Below are 21229 nucleotides of genomic sequence, written 5' to 3' on the forward strand. Positions count from 1 at the left end.
ATAATTTCCTGACTTATTTGGTAACTGTAATGATACAGGATTTGTTGTTTTTGTTACTTGTTCTTTCTAAAAGAAGGACATGTAGATATCTCAAATTCATTTTGGAAGTATTAAGAGGATAATATATGAATAACTAAAAAGTGAAGCACCTGTACTTTCAAATGATTGTACTTCTTAACCAGCCCTTTATACTGACATGTTGGGGAATGGGATAGCAGTGAAAGAGGATTTCTAAGGATTAACCACAGAATTTGATAAAAAGTAGAACATCTGGACAGAATCAGGGAGAACAAGGCAGTACCAACCTATCAAACCCATTGTTTTCTGTTTCTTTTGTTTTACGGTCAGTGCTTTATATGGAAGGTATCCAGTAAATTTGAAAAATTAAAACAAAATCCTACCCATATATTCTAAATACACATTCTTATAAAGTGCTCTTGTCAAACATGCTCCTTGTGGTTACGTTACCATTACAAAGTCACATCCAAAGCCCATGCTCTACCAGTGGTCAAAGTGAAATTCTATTTAAGCGTAAAATAGATTCCATTCTTTCTCACTCCAAAGACCTGTACTTTCCATGAGTAAGAACAAATCAATTCCCTGGCCAGGATAATCACCAAATCAAATTCCGCTGTCTCAAGCCTTCTGGCTTAGGAGTCAGCAGCTATGTGACACATGAAGTTTTATGTCAATATGGATTATCACTAACCTCTTCCACAATTCCTAAAACAGACTTTTCATGTAAGGGTAACAGAAGCAATGCACAAGTCACCGTGTATGCTAAGAGGTTTAGGTCCCTGTGCTGACAGAGGAACACCACATGCTAATCTATGCACGCTTTTCCATGCGCCTGAAATACACCTAACACATGCTCACCTTTTGCAATGGAGATTCAAACAAACAAAAAGACACTTTTTGAGATAAGGAAAATTCATTTTTTTTCCACTCATCGATATATTTTACATATTTTCACATCACTAATCATCTATATCACCATTTTTAATAGCTAATAATAATTCCCTTGTCTGGAAGTACTATAATGTTTTAACCATTTCCCACTGATTGATATTTAGAATCTTTTTCTATAGATAAGGCTTCAACGAGGGGCACCTGGGTGGCGTAGTCGGTTAAGCGTCTGACTTCAGCCAGGTCACGATCTCGCGGTCCGTGAGTTCGAGCCCCGCGTCGGGCTCTGGGCTGATGGCTCAGAGCCTGGAGCCTGTTTCCGATTCTGTGTTTCCCTCTCTCTCTGCCCCTCCCCTGTTCATGCTCTGTCTCTCTCTGTCTCAAAATAAATAAACGTTGAAAAAAAAATTAAAAAAAAAAAATAAGGCTTCAACGAACATGATTTACCTATATCCTTATTTTTTCAAGTTTTTATCTAAATTCCAGTTAGGATAAAATGTAATATTAGTCTCAGGTGTACAATATAGTGATTCAACACTTCCACATGACGCTGGGTACTCAGCACAATAAGTGTACTCCTTAATCCCTATCACTGATTTAACCCATTCCCCCACCCACCTCCCCCACTTTACCTGTATCTTTAGATACTAGTCTGAGATCTCCTTAGAATAAATCCTTATAAGCAGAGTTACTAGGTTAGAGTATGCACTTTTTGAGGTATAACTGACATATAACATTATATTAGTTTCAGGTGTACAAGGTTATTGACTCGATATTTGTATATATTGCAAAATGAGTCCAGTTAACATCCATCACCACACATAGTCACAAAATAAGGTGATTTTTTAAAGACTGATTATTAACTTTTTAGGTGTGGAAATGGCATGATGGTTATGTATAATAATAAAGACCTTATCAAGTTGAAATATATATAATATTGAGGGTCTATTTTCCCTTTGTTACTCAAGGGAAATTCTAGCAGGCCCCATCATTCTCTGCCACTTATAGGTAACAGAAAATCCTAAAGTTCCTTTAAGTCACAAAACACAATTGTGATTCAGAAAATGAAATGTAAAGGTCAATATATTAATCAACACTTTAAGGCAAAAGAAAAAAAAAAAAGACTTCTTTCTCCATCCCATATGCCCAGTCAGGATCTATTCAGGTGGACCACCAGCCTCAGTCTTCTCTACCCACATCCTGCCCCACTTGCTGGCTGCTCTTTCTCTCCCCTTCAGGGCTGGAACATGGGGAGAAAATGAAGTGACAGAGGCTGCCAGCTGCCCCCAATACCCATTAGCCTCTTCCTCTTTACAAAAAGAATCCCAATTTTAAGCTGGGCCCATGGCTGCCCCACAACAAGGAGAGATTTCCTGGCCTGGCTCAGAGCTAGGCGTGACCCTGTGACTGAACTCTGGCTAATGAGACATAAGCGAAATGGTGGGTGGTGTACTCTGAAAGAATCCTCAAAAGGGATGGGGCAGACCTTTCCTCTGTGCTTCCTCCCCCCCAGCTTCCTGGAACGTGACTTGATGGCTGGAGCTTTAGCAGCTCCCCTTGACCATGAACATGAGGACAATATCCATGGGCCCTGGGAGCAGTGAACCAGCAGGCCTGTTCATGATAACTGTGTGGAGCCACCATCCCATCCATGAACTGGAACTATTTCCTGACATATTCTTTGTAAGAGAGAAATAAACATCTATTTTGTGTTGCCGTTGTTCTTTCATTTATATATGCATGCAAACGTACCCCTCACTAGTACAGAGGGCTTCATATTCTCTGGACCAGTAGATACTTAAGCCCAACTCCCTGTCTCTTATGGATGGTTTTGTGGGTTTTCAAAACCCTTGTGCTATGAGTGATGCATTCAAGTCCTCTGTTTGCCACCCCCACCCAGCCATGAAATTCACTTTAAATCCCTTTGCTGACTATGCCACTTGGACAGAGGCCCAACAGTTCCAGGCTGGCTCTCCATTCCTGCATGGGCCACATGGGAAGCATGCACAATCACTCCAACAAATGTGGCAGTGGGGGTAGCCCTATCACAGCTGCTCCCCACTCAGCCACAACACCAAAACATCTCACCAGATGCACAGCCAGTCCACCAAGCTCCCAGTTCTCCAGACAACCTCTCTCTGGGCTTGGACTGAGGGGGCAGACCCCCAACTCATGCTTCTTCCAGGAAAGGGAAATGATGCAGACTCACCGCAGCGGCTTCTCCAAGTAAATCCCCTTACAAATCCTGTATCAATGTTTTTTATACCCTCCCAGTGAAGAACCCGGTGTTCAGATATTTCCTTTGAAAATGCCTATTTTGCTCTTTCTCACTACTTATTTCAGTAACTTCTATCTAGTATATCTTGAGGCAGTAGTCAAACTTTCCACTTCAACTGCCTGTGACAAAAAGAAATAAATTATGTGGGAATGCACCTTTGTGGTAAAACTGTAAAGAAAAGCAAGGAAACAATTAATACAATATTTGGAAGAGCAGTTACCCCTGGGGTAGGGGTGGGGACGGGATGAAGGAAGGAAATATGACCAGTAAGCACATGTGAGGAACTTCAAAGGGAATGTTCTAGATGCTTATCTGGGTAGTTGTTCACTTTATTATAAATTAAAATGTGCACACACATTACATTTACATATACTTACGCATAACCTATGAATGTAAAAGTAAACAAAAGAACAAAAACAAAATAACATCTAAACTCCATAGCAAAGTGATTTGCAAACAAAACTGCAGTCTGAGAATTAGGCTGTTAACTCACAATGGAGGAATCTCATCAAAAAATGACTTCTACAAGTGGTTGAAAGATTTCCTCACAGGATCAGAGTGTTGTTCTTAGCGACTTCCATAGTGGTGGTTAGTTCTGCGGCATAGACAATGACCTTAGCATCTCTATTATACTTAATCGTCTGGATGACAGACAGGAGTCAATATTACAGAGTTATCACTGGCACCTCAGATCTGTAAGTGGTAGAAAAAGTCTGCAAGCCCTCGGAGCTAAAACAGGGTCATGGCCAGAAATTCAATCGAGCTGACCCCACTGGCCGACTCCACCTTAGCTATACCAACACTGCCTGAGCAGCAAGGACACTTTATAGTCTTCTGAATTCTCTCTGCATTACTTTTGTAATAGCCAAAGCAACTTCTTGATTATGATCTGGCTTCTCTGGAGCTTGTCTAAGGGGAAAGAAGGTGCTGATCTTGTAGATTTTATGGTTGTTGTTATTAAGGCAATGTTAGCTTTATTATAACTAACAATGACAGCTGATATTTCTTGTATGCTTATCCCACTTGATCCTTACAATAATATTTTTTAAGTTTATTTCTTTATTTTGAGAGAGAAAGAAAGTGTGAGTGGGGACAGGGAGAGAGGGAGAGAGGGAGAAGGAGATCATGACCCGAGCCAAAGTTGGACACTTAACTGACTGAGCTACCCAGGCACCCCTCCTTACAATAATCTTAATCCCAGTGAGAGGTAGCATAGGAAAGTGACAAAGAGCAACAGACACCAAGATTCAAACCCCAATTCTGACCCTTAGCTGTATAACCTTGAGCAATATGCTGAAATTCTGTGGGCCTCAGTCTCCTCATCTGTAAAGTGGGAGTAATGGCAGTAGCCACCTCATAGCATTGTTGTGAGGATTACATGAGTTAATATTCCTAAAGCACTGAGACAGAAGCTGTCATGTAGTGAGTACAATATAAACGTTTGCTATCACTCCCATGTTATAGACAAGACAAGTGAGGCTCAGGGTGGTAAAGTAACTTGCCTAAATTCGACCACTAGTGCATGGAAGCTGGTCCAACCCAAACACATTAGGCTTCAGACTCCATGTGTTTAACCACCATGCTTGTCATTAACCATCATCATAATTATGTGTCAAAAAGTAAATCAACCCCTTGGCCTTCTAGATCCTTCTCAACCTGGAGGCATGTTAGTTTGATGACTTACTCAGGGCCTGATAATGGTCATTACAGGCTCTGGGCCTATGGAAACAGAAGACCTGACTCTCCAGCTGAGCCCTCGTCTGGTCCAATAACAGACAACCTTTCCTTGGATACCCGGGACAGCTGTCTGCTATCCTGCCTGTTCCCTACTGAATTCTGAGATTATCAAAGGCAGGCACTGGCTCTGAGTTCTCAGTTTCTCACAATATGCCAATTAGCAAACACAAAATATAAATTCTTCTGCAACCCAAGACAGATTCAGATTTTAGCATCTCTGTCTTCAGCCAGTTGTAAAGCAGCAATCTTTCCTTCAAAACTTTTCTAACCTACCCAGGCCAAGGCTCCCCATACCTGTGAAGGGTCTGGGAAATGGGAAGTGGTCCAGACTTCATCATCTGCCAAGGGTCCCCAACTTTCCTGAGGAGAAAGTGCAGTGGAACAACAGAACTCCAGCTCTGAGCCTGCTGCTGATACCCTTGTGACTCTGGCTGAGCCACTCTGCCTCTCTGAGCTTCAGCTTCTCCATTTGGGAAACAGAAAAAGTAGGCCAGAAAATGGAAGTTCCCTTCCATTCTTTGATCTCTACATCCAAATTTTAATCCACAGCCAAATGTCATTTTGATTTGACTATATTCAAAAACAACTCAAAATGAATTCTCATATTAAGGAGATACTCCAACCGCTTTCCACAATGCATAAATAGAAAGCAATGCCTTTGAGTTCCTGGGTGGCTCCGTCAGTTAAGCAACTGACTTCAGCTCAGGTCATGATCTCATGGTTAGTGAGTTCGAGTCCCACATTGGGTGAGCTCAAGCCCCGCTTCAGAGGAGCTCATTCCCCGCATCGGGTGAACATGAGCCCTGCATAAGGTGAGCCCCGCTTCTCTCTCTCTCTCTCTCTCTCTCTCTCTACCTCTTGTGGGATTCTCTCTCTCTCCCTCTCTCTCTCCACCCTCACTCACTTGTGTCCTCTCTCAAAAGAAAGAAAGGAAAAAAAAGAAAGAGCAATGCCATTGCTACTTGCAATTAAAAAAGGATAAAGGCACTTTCAAAAACCCCAATGTGAGCTTCTGGGACCACTGAGAGGGAAAACCTATTAGCCTGATGACATAATCACATAGAACTTATGGCTTGAAAGCTCTTCTTGAAAATAACAAGCAATAAACTGGACCTATTCCTAACTGGTTTGTGCCGATCAGCCCCAGATCACACATGTGAGTATGTGTGCACCTGTGTGTTTGTGCATGCCCATGGTAGACTGCAGATTTTTTTAGAAATTTAAATAAGAAATAAGAAAGTACTATGAAGGGACGTCTGGGTGGCTCAGTTGGTTAAGTTTCCGACTTTGGTTCAGGTCATGATCTCACAGTTCGTGGGTTTGAGCCCCATGTTGGTCTCTGTGCTGATAGCTCAGAGCCTGGAGCACACTTTGGATTCTGTGTCTCCCCCTCTCTCTCTGACCCCCCCCCCCACTCATGCACTGTCACTCTTGTTCTCTCTCTCTCTCAAAAATACATAACATTTTGGGGCGCCTGGGTGGCGCAGTCGGTTAAGTGTCCGACTTCAGCCAGGTCATGATCTCGCGGTCCGTGAGTTCGAGCCCTGCGTCAGGCTCTGGGCTGATGGCTCAAAGCCTGGAGCTTGTTTCCGATTCTGTGTCTCCCTCTCTCTCTGCCCCTCCCCCGTTCATGCTCTGTCTCTCTCTGTCCCAAAAATAAATAAACGTTGAAAAAAAAATTTTTTTTTAAATACATAACATTTAAAAAAAATTTTAATACAAATTTTTAAAAAATAAAGTACTATGAATACCTAAGAAAGAAAAAAGACAACATCCATCATAGTAGTTGTCTCAAAACGATGCTAGATAACTTATCAAAGATACCAAGTGATTAATAATCTTATGTTGGGCCCTGTATGCTTGCTATTAAGTCAATGATGCAAGTCAATTTTTGAAGTAGACTGCACAAATAAGTTCAAGAAGACTGTAACAGATCACCACATGGCCTTCAAGTGATAGTGGCTTGATATCGAAAATTCTTGTTTTTACCAGTAGTATGTATATGTGTAAAATGCAACTACTTCTTGACTGGCTTTCTCTTCATCCAAACATCATTGTAACCTATGTTTTTATCCTTTAAAGTTTTTTAAGATTCTTTAATTTCATAAAATTAATTTCAGCAGGTGTATCTGTTCAGAAGCCTGATACATGCAAAATACAAACTATAGATAAAAAATGTCTGCATTCATTTTTAAAAGGTTTTTTTAATCTTTGTAGCATGACCCTTCTTAATGGCCCAACAGTGCCAAAACTCTCATCAAACTTTCAGGCACTATATTTGGTATACCAGACTCTGATGGCGGGCGGGGGACAAATGATCCAGGAAGCTGAGGTCTGTCGTAGGTAATGACCAGGCTGTTATTCTGAATGATAATGCCAAGCTTGCACTGAACACTTTGCCTAATTAGACTTCACACAAGGGGAAAAATGCTTTAATATTTAACAAGTATAATGGTGTAATCAATGTACACAAATCAGACCTGATAAGGGATATTGCTTATTAAAGAGAGAGACAGATGGCTCCGGGAAAGGTATAATCATTAAATGTAAAATCTCACAGGCTCCAACTGTGAACACCAGCCACGTACTTTCAAATTACCATTCCAACCCCAGACACGATGCATTCATTATTTAGTTATGTCCTCTTGCTTATAGATACACCCACACCATAGATTTAATAAAATAACTAGGTTTAAAACTCATCTTTGCTGTTTCTCAAAGCTATCTTTTCTTAACTACTTTTGCTGCTGTCAAAAATCCCACTGAGTCAAGATGTCCAACATCTCTGTTATAACCTTTTCAGTGAGATAATTAGTCCTCCTTTTTATTACCTTCAAGAACACTTAATACGTTGGAAGCTTTCCTGACTCTATTAAATCCACCTAGCCTGCCACAAGATTATGAATACATAATTTGTTTATATTAAGCTTTTAAGAAAACATGAAGTAAGCAAACAGTACGCAGGAATATAGTTAAAAAACAGGCACACTGGGGCGCCTGGGTGGCGCAGTCGGTTAAGCGTCCGACTTCAGCCAGGTCACGATCTCGCGGTCCGTGAGTTCGAGCCCCGCGTCAGGCTCTGGGCTGATGGCTCAGAGCCTGGAGCCTGTTTCCGATTCTGTGCCTCCCTCTCTCTCTGCCCCTCCCCCGTTCATGCTCTGTCTCTCTCTGTCCCAAAAATAAATAAACGTTGAAAAAAAAAAATTCTTTAAAAAACAGGCACACTTATGAACTGCAAATTATAGTAAGAGATTTCTGAGGGTGGGTTATCTGCTTGGTCTCTCCAAGGCCAGCTTTGCATGCAGATACAAAGATCCTAGAAGGCAACATGCCCATTCATGAACCCAGATGCTTGCTAAGACTTTTAAATTGCTACATTTGTTAATTCCATGCATATTTACAGAGAACTTATGTGCCTACACACTGTGCTACACACTCCTTGGAGTGTATCGGAAAACTGTGTAAACTATGGTCCCAATGCTCCAAGAGTCTACAGACTTGTCCAAGGAGGGCATAAAAGCAGCTACAGTGCCCACCATCGTGTGGGTACCGAGGTAGGTACTATGACAGCCTTGGGAGAAGGAGCTTTCATGGCAAACACATCTGTGTTCAAATGCTGGTTCTGCCTGTCATAGTCATCTGACCCAGCCAACATATTTCATCTATATAAATAGCTATTCAAATATTTTTGCATGGGTTTAAAAAAACTCCACAAATAAAGTGCTTCAAATAGTGTTTAGCACATAATAGATTTCTTCCTAAGCTTCTGCATTTCTGAATTCCCAGGATAAAATGGGCCTCATTTTAATCGAAAAACCAATTATTCAACCTTGACTTGGCTGCAATGATACCCATATCCACATTTTACCTCTCCTTGGCACAAATAATCCCATTTTTTATTTGTGTCCCCAAACAAACTCCTCCAGAACTATTCTTACCGAGTGTTTCTAGAAAGATCATGGATTTGAAGTGCAGAGAACAAAAGATTTCAAATCTTAATCTAGCTAGATGTGTATAGATGAAGCTGGAACATTTAGAAGCAATTTGATTCATGAAGCTTTTGATGTTATTTCCATTTGTGATGTTGTAGAGTCAACAGGAAATAAAAAACAATCCCCTTGGACTTGCAGTGGGCACTAAGAGCTTACTAGCCCCAGGGAAGATGTTCCACATGTCATTAAGCCATAGCTTGAGGATATATTCCCTTCTTTGTATTACACTGTCCTGTGAGCTCCTTGAGGTCAGAAACCCATCTTTTCATCTCTATCTCTAGCCCTGAGCACAGTACCAAGCACACAGAAGGAGTTCCATAAGCAGATTCTAAATCTGAGAATGGGCAGTGGTGTATCATTGTAGGGGCACCTAAAATTACCAACCAGATGGCCATGGTACCTAAGATGCTATTATTTCTGCAAAATACTGATATTAAACCAAGCAATTTCAGAGATGACATTATTTCTGGTAATGGATTTTTGTTAACCAATGGTTCCCCCATTACTTCTAACCCCAGCAAGTCATGAACAAGACTATTAAATGAAGTCTTCAAATCCTCCAGGGTCCATGTGTCCCTTTCAAATATACAGTATTGCCATTTCAAAGATTTCTAATTCATCTAGATAAAATAAATTAACCTGGCCAGCTTTATTAAAAGCTTCTCCATTCATTCTCTGACTCTCATTCCTACGTGATTAAGAATAGCAGAAGGGGCGCCTGGGTGGCTCAGTCGGTTAAGCGGCCGACTTCGGCTCAGGTCATGATCTCACGGTCCGTCCGTGAGTTCGAGCCCCACGTCGGGCTCTGTGCTGACAGCTCAGAGCCTGGAGCCTGTTTCAGATTCTGTGTCTCCCTCTCTCTGACCCTCCCCCGTTCATGGTCTGTCTCTCTCTGTCGAAAAAATAAATAAACGTTAAAAAAAAAAAAAAGAATAGCAGTAATACCTGTCCATTTCACACTGGCATAACATTTGCCCCAAGAATAAGCAAACAGTCAATTATGGAGACCAGGGAAAGGAATCTAAAGAAGCAGGTGCCTCCCATGCATCTTCACCCTAAGCTGGACCATCTCCACAAGCCGAATAAACAACCCTTCATGCTTTCAGGCAATCAGAAGGTTCTATAAAGGACCAGCACCCACCCACCTGCCCCCACTCCGGTGAAAAGTATAAACACTCACTGGTCACCCTTTGGCCATCAATGAAATTCACCATCTTCAAAGGATGGAAAAGAAAGCACAGTCCAGGCAGTCAGTGAGCAAATAATTTCTACAGTTGGGTTCTGAAGCCACTGTCTTGAGTGGGAGAGAACCTAAAAAGCTTACAGTTCCTGCAACTACTCCTACCTCATTTCCCCCAGAACATGAGCATGAAAATACCTGCCCTGCATAAAGGGTCTAAACAAATATTCTCATGGCCTGTATTATCCACACTAATAATGACCCAGGGATTGGTCCAGACTCATTCTCAGAGGCAGACAAAAAGGTAATTCCAGTGCAATTGGATAAATTTTCTTGTATTCCCAAGGATACGCATAGAAAACATCCTCAGGATTTTTAATTACTTAAGTGGACAATATATACTCTCTTAAAAAAAAAAAAAAAAGAAAAGAAAGAAAACACATAAAAAACATTTTGAGACAACTCAAGACCCAAGATGTTGGATCAGCTTACTTGATCCAACAGAATTACTAGTTTCATGTTCAGATTTTGGCTTCAACCACCATTTGGATTGATGAATCCATTCACAGTCCATAAATTTCATTGCTTTGCATTCAAATGGCCCCTGGGCCTCAATGAGTAAATTCCTACTTTAGGGATTAAGAATGTGTTCGTGGCCACAGAGTGAGTCAGTTCTGGAACCCTTCCTCCACTAATCTAGTCTCCTTCTGGAGCAACTTGTCGACACCTCCATCTGGAAGAGAGATACATACACACACACATTCCTCAAACTGAGCTCACTCCAGTTATTCAGGCCCAGAAATGTATGGGCCATGAATTTAGTGAAAAAACAAAAGGAATCTCCCACCAAAGAACATACTTTCGATTAAAGCCCGAGCGTGCAGGGCATAGGTACATCCAAAGAAACTCCTCCCTCCCTCCCACCCCCCAACAAAACACAAGTCTCCTCCCTTGGTTCCTCATTATGTAACTACAGATAATATTTAAATAAATCTTATGTCTATGCAAATAAGATATCCAAAGGTATCCTGGGTGTTTTGAGTCACATCTATGATGGCCCAAGAAGAAGTACTTATTTCCTATCCATTTGTATACAGAAGAGATGGGAAATAAGAAAAGGACAGCTATTCTCTTTTGGACAGCTAATTAAAATAGCCAAGGGACAACGAAAAAAAATGAAATCATGCTATTTGTAGCAACGTGGATGGAACTGGAAAGTATTATGTTAAGTGAAATAAGTCAGTCAGAGAAGGACAGATATATGTTTTCACTCACATGTGAAACTTGAGAAACTTAACAGAAGACCATGGGGGAAGGGAAGGGGAAAAAAATAGTTACAGAGAAGGAGGGGGGCAAACCATAAGATACTCCTAAATATAGAGAACAAACTGAGAGTTAATTGGGGGGGGGGGAGGGGGAAATGGGTGATGGGCATTGAGGAGGGCACTTGTTGGGATGAGCACTGGGTGTTGCATGTAAGTGATGAACCACGGGAATCTACCCCCAAAACCAAGAGCACACTGTACACACTGTATGTTAGCCAATTTGATAATAAATTATATTTTAAAAAATCAAAAAAATAATAAAAATAATAATAAAGTAGCCAAGGAACACTAGGAATCCATTATTTCAACATTAAGTCTCAGTCACCATCTTGCTCCTCTCAGTCAAAAACTGTAAGTTACATAAGGATATCAAAGGTGGTTTTCTGGGATTAGTGGCCACCCCCAATCATCTTATCACAGTGACATATACACAGTAGGTGTTCAAGACATATTTGATTATAATCATCTAGAACTTAAGACATTAGAACTTTCCAAGAGTAGAATTAGAAATTCAGGGTCCATGGCAAATAAAGAATGCTCCTTCTAGCCTTCCAAATGCTCCTTGATCCTTGTTTTCTCTTCCGTGCTTCCTTCCTGTGTGTTCGTGTAGTAATAACAGCTGATGTGTATGATTTATTACCATATGCTAAGCAGTTTACATACGTTATCTAAATCAATCCAATAAGCACACCATCCAGTAAGATAAGAACTATTACCCTTATTTTATAGATGAGAAAAGTGGGATCTAAAGAATTAAGTAAATTGGGGCACCTGGGTGGCTCGGTTAAGCATCTGACTTCGGCTCAGGTCATGATCTGGCAGTTGTGAGTTCAAGCCCCGCATCGGGCTCTGGGCTGACAGCTCAGAGCCTGGAGCCCACTCCAGACTCTGTGTCTCCCCCCGCCCCCTCTCTCTCTCAAAAATAAATATTAAAAAAAAAAGAATTAAGTAAGTTGCCCAAGATCACATAGTTAAGAGAGAGTGGAGCTGTGAGGCTGGGTGAATGGACTCCAATGGCCAAACCCATTCGTTGAAGTGTTGCTTCCTTATGCAGTTCACTGTTTCCTGCATTTTCTCACTTATTCAAGGGCTCAGTGTACACATTCATTCCCCTAATCTTCCCAAGAACCATATGAACTAACTTGGATTTCATTTCAGGTACTATTCTTCTTCCCACCAAGCTATCCTTCTCTTGTTTTTTTAATACTTTTTTTTACATTTATTTATTTTTAAGAGAAACAGACAGAGCACAAGCGGGGGGGGGGGGGTGCGCAGAGAGAGAATGAGACACAGAATCCGAAGCAGGCTCCAGGCTCTGAGCTGTCAGCACAGAGCCCTACGTGGGGCTCGACTCACAAACCAGGATATCATGATCTGAGCCAAAGTCGGAAGTTGAACTGACTGCGCCACCCAGGCGCCCCACTTGTTTTTTTTTTTTAAGTTTGCTTGGTCATTTCATTTCAAGACGCTCTATTAATTCTATAAAATGGGCTTTTGAAAGTTACAGTAACTTGCTTTTAACAAACTGTTCCCCAATTCAATACTGTTTCTAAATGTTTTGCATTTTTAAAAAACCCTGAATCAAGCTTCTTTTGCACCTGGGCAGGTTCTGTTTGCTTATTCACAGAAGGACTGGTTTATGCTTATGTGCCAACACATAATAAATAATGAGTCAAGGCCTCCTGCTCCCTGGCTGAGGCAGACATTGTGAACTGTAATGATTTTGTAAAACCCGCATTCCCTCCCTACCGCACACAGCATCTGCCCTGGACACCAAACAAGGTGGCTCATTACCATAAAACCACTAGGAACATCTCTCTAAAAACACTCCCTGATCTTACAATACAGCCCACTCTACAGAAATGCCAACAGGACTCTATCCTGGGCCCCATGGACCTGGCTCCCTGCCTTTCTGTGAAACAGATCTGGGTGTATGTAACCAAATCTCTGACTGGGAACCAAAAGAACAGCTTATTTTCCTGTGGTTCCAGCTACCTCTCAAAGACCTGGAGGAGAACTGGCAACAACTAATAATTTTTACTTAGCTCCTTGCTAAAAGAGGATGCACTGCTTTTGGAAAAACCCTGCAGTAGGAGACCAAGGAGCTAGAGGCATCTAATAGGCAATGCACCAACGTGGGGATGCAGACAGGCTGCAGACCTCTTCCTAGCTCCTCATCAGAGCCCACCCAGCCTAAAGCCACGTGACTCAACCATGTGTCCCTCAAGAATAAGCTGCTCATGTTTTTGCCTTGCTCTCTATCTAGATCCCAGACCCTTTCTATGCAGCCCACCTCCAATTTCATTTCTGTTTTGTTCCAGTTTTCATGAGACCTGAGTTCTCAGCTACTCCTCAAAATAGCCTCACACACACTCCTTGGATCCCAACCGTATTCTAAACCATAGGCCCTTATCCTGGGCTCTGAGCTGCCTTTGCCTCCTGAATTCATACCCTTCTGGCCAGCCTGGGTGGCAATCCAGGATGACACAAATCCTACACTGGCACCAGCTCACGGATCACCCAACACCAGGTCTGTCCCAGGCCTCAAGAGGGAGAACCAGAAATTGACATTTTAGAAGAATTCATCACAGCCTACCTTGAATGTAGATATTTTCATCTCTTCCACACGCCCTCTAAGGCAGGAGGCAGGAGGAGAGAGAAGGGAGAGGGCAAAAAGAGACATATATGAAGGAAGGAGGAGAAGAGTGCCGTTATCCGTAGCACCTACTATGTCTGGTGGCTTTGCTCTTTCCCTTTACAGCTCCTTTTATTCTTGCAACAGCCTAGAAGATATTATTATTAACCTCACTAGGCACACAAACAAACTAAACCTCAGAGATGTTCAATGATGGGACCAGGAGCCCCAGTCAGTCAGTGGTGGAGCTGGGATTCAAAGCCCGGGATTGCCCAGCTCCCAAGGCTCAAATGCTTTCCTCCCTACTGAGATCTTCCACAACTTGCCATTTCTGTAGTGTCCAGCAGAGTGCCTTCAGCTAAGAGGGGAATAATAAATATGTGTTGGATGAATGCATGAATGGTTGATTCCAGCCTTCACACTTTAATATTCTGCAACCCACACACTTGATTTTATTCATATATTCTGCTTACAAGAAGCCCACAAAGTGCCTTGATAAGAAGTTAAATGTCGTACAGAAATAAGTTGCACCACATTGTACTGTATTTTGAGCTCCAAGAAAAAGCTACACATAAAAATCTATAAATAAAAAGTGCTGAAGTAGACTTCCCGATAAAAATTCACTTGTCATCTTGCTCTGTCATGCCCAGAAGTAGATATAAGTACAACAATCTAAGGAAAATCAAAGTTTTCATGTTTTGTTAACCCTCAGAACACTAAGATGTTTTCTGGACTGCCAATTCACTGAGTACTCATGTCAGAAAAGACGGCACAGAGGTTTTCTAAGCTTCTACTTAAATTCCAGTTAGTTAACATACAGTGTAATATTAGTTTCGGGTGTACAGTGATTCAACACTCCCTTACATCACCCAGTGCCCATCACAGTGTACTACTTAATCTCCATTGCCTATTCACCCATCTCTGCCCACCCACCTCCCCTCTGTTAACCATCAATTTGTTCTCTATAGTTAATAAACTGTCACTTGGTTTTCCTCTCTTTTTTTTTCCCTTTGCTCATTTGTTTTGTTTCTTAAATGCCACATATGAGTGAAATCAGCTGGTATTTGCCTTTTTCTGATTTATTTCACGTAGCATTATATTCTCTACATCCATCCATGTTGTTGCAAATGGCAAGATTTCATTCTTTCATTCTTTTTTATGGTTGAGTAATATTCCATCATATACATCTTCTTTATCCATTCATCAATCTTGGGGTGTTTCCATACTTTGACTATTGTAGACAATGCTGCTATAAACATTAGGGTACATGTGTCCCTTTGAATCAGTATTTTTGTATCCTTTGGGTAAATAACTAGTAGGGTGATTGCTGGATTGTAGGATACTTCTATTTTTAACTTTTTGAGGAAACTCCCTGTTTCCTGAGTGGCTGCACCAGTTTGGATTCCCACCAACAGTGCAAGAGGGTTCTTCTTTCTCCACATCCTCGAAGATGGCACAGAGGTTATGAGCTCAAGTCCTAGAGTCAGACCTGGCAGATGTGAACTCCCGGCCCAGGCAGAGAACTTACAAACTGACCTAGGACAAGTAACACACCTCTCCAAACCCTAGTTTCCTCACCTGTAAGATGCAAACACTCATAGTGCCTGTTTCCTAAGGTGATTATGCTGATTAAATGAGAGGCTCGTGGCCCACACTTAGCAGAGCAGCTGCCGTGTGGTTCAGTGGCCCTAAGTGGTAGCCATTTTATCCCCTGAGGAGAACTCTAACAGAAGTGCAACAAGAAACCCGACATGAATCACTTACCTCTGCAAATGTTATAAGCACTAAATTCACCTGAATCATCTATTCCAGATTACCGTGGAACTACAATGATCATCAAGCAATACCATGGGTAATAATACTAAAATAGTAACAACCACCACCAACAGTGGTATGAACTATGTGCCAGGCACTGGTCTAACCACTTCTCCAGACAAGAGCATCACACACAGTTGTATACACTGTGCCGCACAAGAGAGCCCAGCCGCAAGTGAATGGGGCTGAAGCCCAATCCACTGGCATGGGTCGTCCACCATAAGGAGGTACCTCGCGGGCTAGCAGCAGCTGTGTTTACATGTATTAACTGATACACTAAAGTTAGCAAGTTTCTAACAAATGGGAGACAGGAGTAGAAAGTCACTTTGGGGAGTACCCAGGACCTGAAGCTGAAGATCATCATTTCAGTAACTGCCTCAACACAGTAGATGAGTAAACCTCAAAATCACCAGTGAACAACACTTCTTATTAAGCTGCGCAGCCATGGACCACGTGGGAACATGAAAAGAAGGTAGACTCTCTTGTTGGGTATAAATAGACAATTCCTACCTACCTCTTCCCTGCTTCCTGTTTCCCTCTTTCTCCATCAACTCAAATGTCTCTGTGTCTGATAATGAAAGTACCATATCTGGCCCCAGGATACCCAAATGTTAGGTTCTGCATTGTCTAAAAACAACAACAAAAATTATCTGTGTGGCAAAGTAATGTTTCACTAAGTAATGGGTTCCAAATACGCCACTGCAAACTCTAGCACACAGTTGCCGTTTCCGTCCCTCCAGGAGGCACCTCCCCAGTGCAGGTTGCTAAAAATACTCCCAGGTATAAAGATGTTCATTTCCTCAAGCATCTGCAATCTTGGTCAGGTCAGGGGCTCTTGCCCAAATGAAAATTCATCCTGGATCTGGCTCTATACCTATCATTGTGGCTTAGACCCAGCTTCAGCTGGGGAAGGAGAGACAGGGGGACGCCACACCTTTACCAGCTGGATGTATGAGGGTAAAAACAATACTCTTGCAGTTCTGGAGAAGCATTAGTTTATGCAAATGAGATCTGTGTAACTTTTTGATGTGCTCAGAATCCTAAAAATAATCCAAACGTGTTTCACTTAAAGAAAAGTGATAATATAAATTATCTATGACCTTTACACAAAAGTTATTCCTAAAAGTTATTCCCTAAAGAGTCCAGATCTAGACCTTGGTGGAAAAACAGTGAAAATCAGATTGTCTTGTTTTAAAATCCCACCATATAAAAATCAGAATTTGATGTCTGGGACACTTGGGTGGCTTAGTCGGTTAAGCATCCGACTTCGGCTCAGGTCATGATCTCTCAGTGCATGAATTCGAGCCGCACATTGGGCTCTGTGTCGACAGCTCTGGAGCCTGGAGCCTGCTTCGGGTTCTGTCTCCCTCTCTCTCTCTGCCCCTCCCCCACTCATGTTCTCTCCATCTCTCTCTCTCTCTCTCTCTCTCTCTCTCTCTCAGAAGTGAATAAACATTTTTAAAAATAAGAAAAATTTTTAAAAAATAAAGAATTGGATATCTGATAATTTTTTGAACTCAGAGACTTCCTGCTAAGAGAAGAAATCCCTTGGCAAGAGGTTGGGCCTACAATGCAATGCTCTGAACTCTTCTCTAACTGTTGTTAATTTTACTTTACAGACTAACAGTGTTTAGTTTGCCATTGTAATTAAATTTCACAGAAAACCTGGAATATAATATTCTCTTATTCACTTGCAAACAATATGGCAATATTTTCAGTAATAATGTTTGCTTACATACATTGTCAGTATTTTTTCTACCAAATAGCAAATTACATCTGACAAAAACACCAACACACCTTTGAGTTGTTCAACAGTCTCAATGACTAACTTCATTCAGATTAGAATTTTGAAATAAGAGCTCTTTTCAAAACCTCACAGAAGAAAAATGCCTTTCAATAATGTGTCTTGGAATGTAATGAAACATATTTTTTAAAGGTGGAACTTAATGTGGCCTCTTTAAAAATAAAAGAGAGAGAGACGAGAAGCTCCTACTAGCAGGATAACATTCCTGAAGATAAACTTGTATTATTATTAGTGCTACAAGTACCTGTTTAGGAAATAAAGCAATTTTAAACACATTAAAAGGGGAGCCTGGGTGGCTCAGACAGTTGAGTGTCTGACTTCGACTCAGGTCATGATCTCGCAGTCTGTGAGTTTGAGCCCCGAGTCGGGCTTTGTGCTGACACCTCAGAGCCTGGAGCCTGCTTCAGATTCTGTGTCACCCTCTCTCTCTTCCCCTCCCCTGCTCATGCCCTGTCTCTCTCTGTCTCAAAAATGAATAAAAACATTTAAAAAGAAATTTAACACATTAAAAGGTAAAAATAAGCTTCATCAAAGACATACCTAAAAAAACTTGAAAATGCTCTAACAAAATCATATATTTATTTAGACAATTTTCTTAAAAGTTTGAATATAAGGATGTACAAAGTAAAAAGCCCAATTCTCAAATCTCCTTTAAACCTTTAAAGTTTTTCTAACATAGTACCGAATCCATCATTTAAGATAGCTTTCATTTCTTTTCAGGACTTTGGTAATGCTTTTCACACAAGGTTGCCCTTTTCTAATAAAGTACTCCATGTCAAAAACCAAGTTAGTTAAATTCCTTTGCTATCTTAAAGGACAGAATAATGGCAATAAACGCCCACCCAAGGTGATACACTAGGCAGAGGAGGCCCCTAGTGGTGAAGCTGCTGCTTGAACTTGGCTTTATCCATTTTCTAAGACTGCTTCATCATGAGGGCAAAATCAATAGGTAATAAAGTCTACCTGAGCTTTGCTTCTTTAATAACCTCTATTAGCCTTAAAATATAGTAGGGCTATCATTTAGAATCCCAAGGTCCTTTCATCAGGAATATATATTAAAAAAAAAAAAAGGATGTGACCTGAAGACTAACTTCATTACATTCAGTGTCCAAATTGACAGATGTTTATTAAGCCCCTACACCCTGCTAGGCACTGAGCCAGGCACGGAGACAGGGTAAACAGGAGAGATGAGCGTCCGCACAGGGCTTCCTCTTCAATGTAATCATGTTACACTGAGGACAGCTAGAATAATATGAAGACTGAGAAGTACAACTCACCATATTACGACCTTACAATGGGTTCTTACCAACAGTAAAAACCTGAAGTACTGCCCACCCCACCCTCAAAGTGTTCTCTTCATTTTCAAACACCCACAAAGGGGAGCATCTGAAGTTGTTCAGCAAAATGAGGTTGAATGCATGAACGAATGGAAAAATAAGATTGCACAGAAAGGTTTTTAAATTAAAAAAAAAAAAAAGTTGAAAACATACCAGAGTTGAGGATTCCTGAAAATAAAGGAAGACAAAGGACAGACAACATTTACAAAGTACTTACTGTGCTCCAGGCATAGGGATAAGATCCTAAATGTTATTTCACTCTGCCTAACACCTCCATAAGGTGAGGAATATTGCTGGCATTTTACAAAATAGGAAAGCACGGCTGGGAAAGAGTAAGTGACTTGCCCAAGGTTATACAGTTAATAAATGGGAGAGGCTGTTTGGAGCCCAGGTAGGTACCTGGGATACCAAAGCAAATGTTCACTTCACTATAAATTGGTGAATCCCAAAGTTTGAGAGTTTGCTTTGAACTCCATTAATACTGCCTGTAAGCAGACATATGAGATTTGGAACACAAAGATGAACAGAATTAAAGCATTTCAATACTGTATAATTTAGAGAACATATAGTATGGTAATTCAATGCAAAGAAATTATTAAATAATGTCCCATCTCTTGCTTTCCAGGAACTGACATTCTCTGGGAACACAACACAGGATCCCATATCGTATTATGCACTATTACACGTATTCGAGTCACTGTTTTATGACTAAGGCTTTATTTTTTTCCTTTATGCTTCTATTTCCAAGTTTGAAAGATTTCCCTCCTTCCCATTAGCAACATGACAGCACAGGGTTTATTAATCCTGCACAGGGCTTATTAATCCTCATTGTGCAAGTAACACTACAGTAATTATGGCTTTCTTGTATGAACTATGTTAACAAAATCCAAGGAATCCGGTGGGATTAAGTTTAAAATTCTAGTAAAACGATGTGAAAGAGGAGTTCATTATCTTTATTTTATCTAGACCTCTCTAACGACATTTAAGTAAAAACTAGTCCGAGGCTTTGAAATCAGAATAAGAGTGGAGTTTGCGAAATAAGCACTCCAGTATTCATTAGTGTTTCCCAAGCCTCACTGTTTCGGCATGTACAGTGCTGTGAAAATCTCTTCCTCTCCCATCGCTCTTTCTTCGCTCATCGATGTAAAGATAACTTCAAAATCATTGACGGTAGTGCAGGTGCAGGAAGTGTCGCGGAAACAACAACTTTGCCTTCTCTTTGTACAGCTTTCCTCCTCCTCCTCCCGGACCTTTAAAACTCTCACCTCCCCCCAGACCACGTCCTCGAAAAGCTTCTCTCCCCTGACCGCACGAAACACTTGCTCGGGGCATCCTGCGGGTCGCGGTAACCCTCGAACACATTCCCCACCGCCCCGCTCCCAGGCAGCAGACCACGCTGCCCACCGGCCGCCCTCGGCACGCCCCCTCCACCCTCTCCATCACCGCAAAAATAATACACCGACACCAGCAAAGTAGTCCCGCGGGCACGTGTGAGGATACTTTTTTAGCAGATGCCCGAGAAAGCAATTAAACAGCCAAAGGCCACAAGAGAGGGTGGCGAAGCCGAAGTGACCGCCCGCGCGCGGCGGCCGCGGACCCTCCCTGGTAGCCAGCTCCGCGTCCTCGCGCGTCCACCTGAAGGCGCCGCGCCCTCCGCGGGGCCGAGCCGCCCGGGCCCCAGCCCCCCGCCGCGGCGAGGAACCCCCTCCCCCGCCGGCGCCCGCAGCACCCCCGCAGCCGGGAACGGCTGGAGGCCGGGCGCGGCTCAGTCTCCCCCCCGCAGCACGAGCCACCCGGGGTCGCGGGCTGGGCAGCGCGAGGAAGCCGCGCAGAGCTGTGCGGACCCGCGAGCCGCACCGACGCCCCCGCGCGGCGCACCATGCCTGGCGGCCCCGGGAGGGGGACCCGACTCACCCCGAGGCGCCCTCCGGGCTGCCGGGCCGGCCCCTGCTGCTCCTGCCGCCGCCGAACTTTCCCTCCTGCGCGGCTGCCGCGGGCTCGGCTCCACCTCCCGCTCCGGCAGCCGCGGAGCCTCCAGGGACCCGGGGGGCGGGGAGCGGCGGCGGCGGCGGCGGGCGGGCTGAACCGCGGCCAAGCCCCGGCGCCCCACCGCCGGGTGGGAGCCCGGCGGCCGTGAGCCCGCGCTGCAGCGGCAGGGCGGGGGTCGCGCTTGGCTGCGCCCACCCGCTTCCCCAGCAGTCCCTCTGCAGTGCGTCCCTC

The 21229-nt window shown here is 42.7% G+C and overlaps 1 protein-coding gene across 3 annotated transcripts in view; it reads right to left on the reverse strand.

Annotated features, from left to right (window-relative positions):
- CSGALNACT1 (chondroitin sulfate N-acetylgalactosaminyltransferase 1) overlaps window positions 1-21000 on the reverse strand; it is a 345395-nt gene extending 324395 nt beyond the window's left edge. The window contains exon 1 of one of the 3 annotated variants that reach the window (XM_030312497.1): window positions 20924-21000. The gene's annotated coding sequence lies outside the window, so the exon portion shown is untranslated. The remainder of the gene's footprint in view (window positions 1-20923) is intronic. The other 2 variants (XM_030312495.1, XM_030312499.1) reach the window with 2 other exon arrangements.
- Between the last annotated feature and the right edge of the window lie 229 nt (window positions 21001-21229).

The sequence above is a fragment of the Lynx canadensis genome, chromosome B1, assembly GCF_007474595.2.
Source record: "Lynx canadensis isolate LIC74 chromosome B1, mLynCan4.pri.v2, whole genome shotgun sequence".
Taxonomy (NCBI): Eukaryota; Metazoa; Chordata; class Mammalia; order Carnivora; family Felidae; genus Lynx; species Lynx canadensis.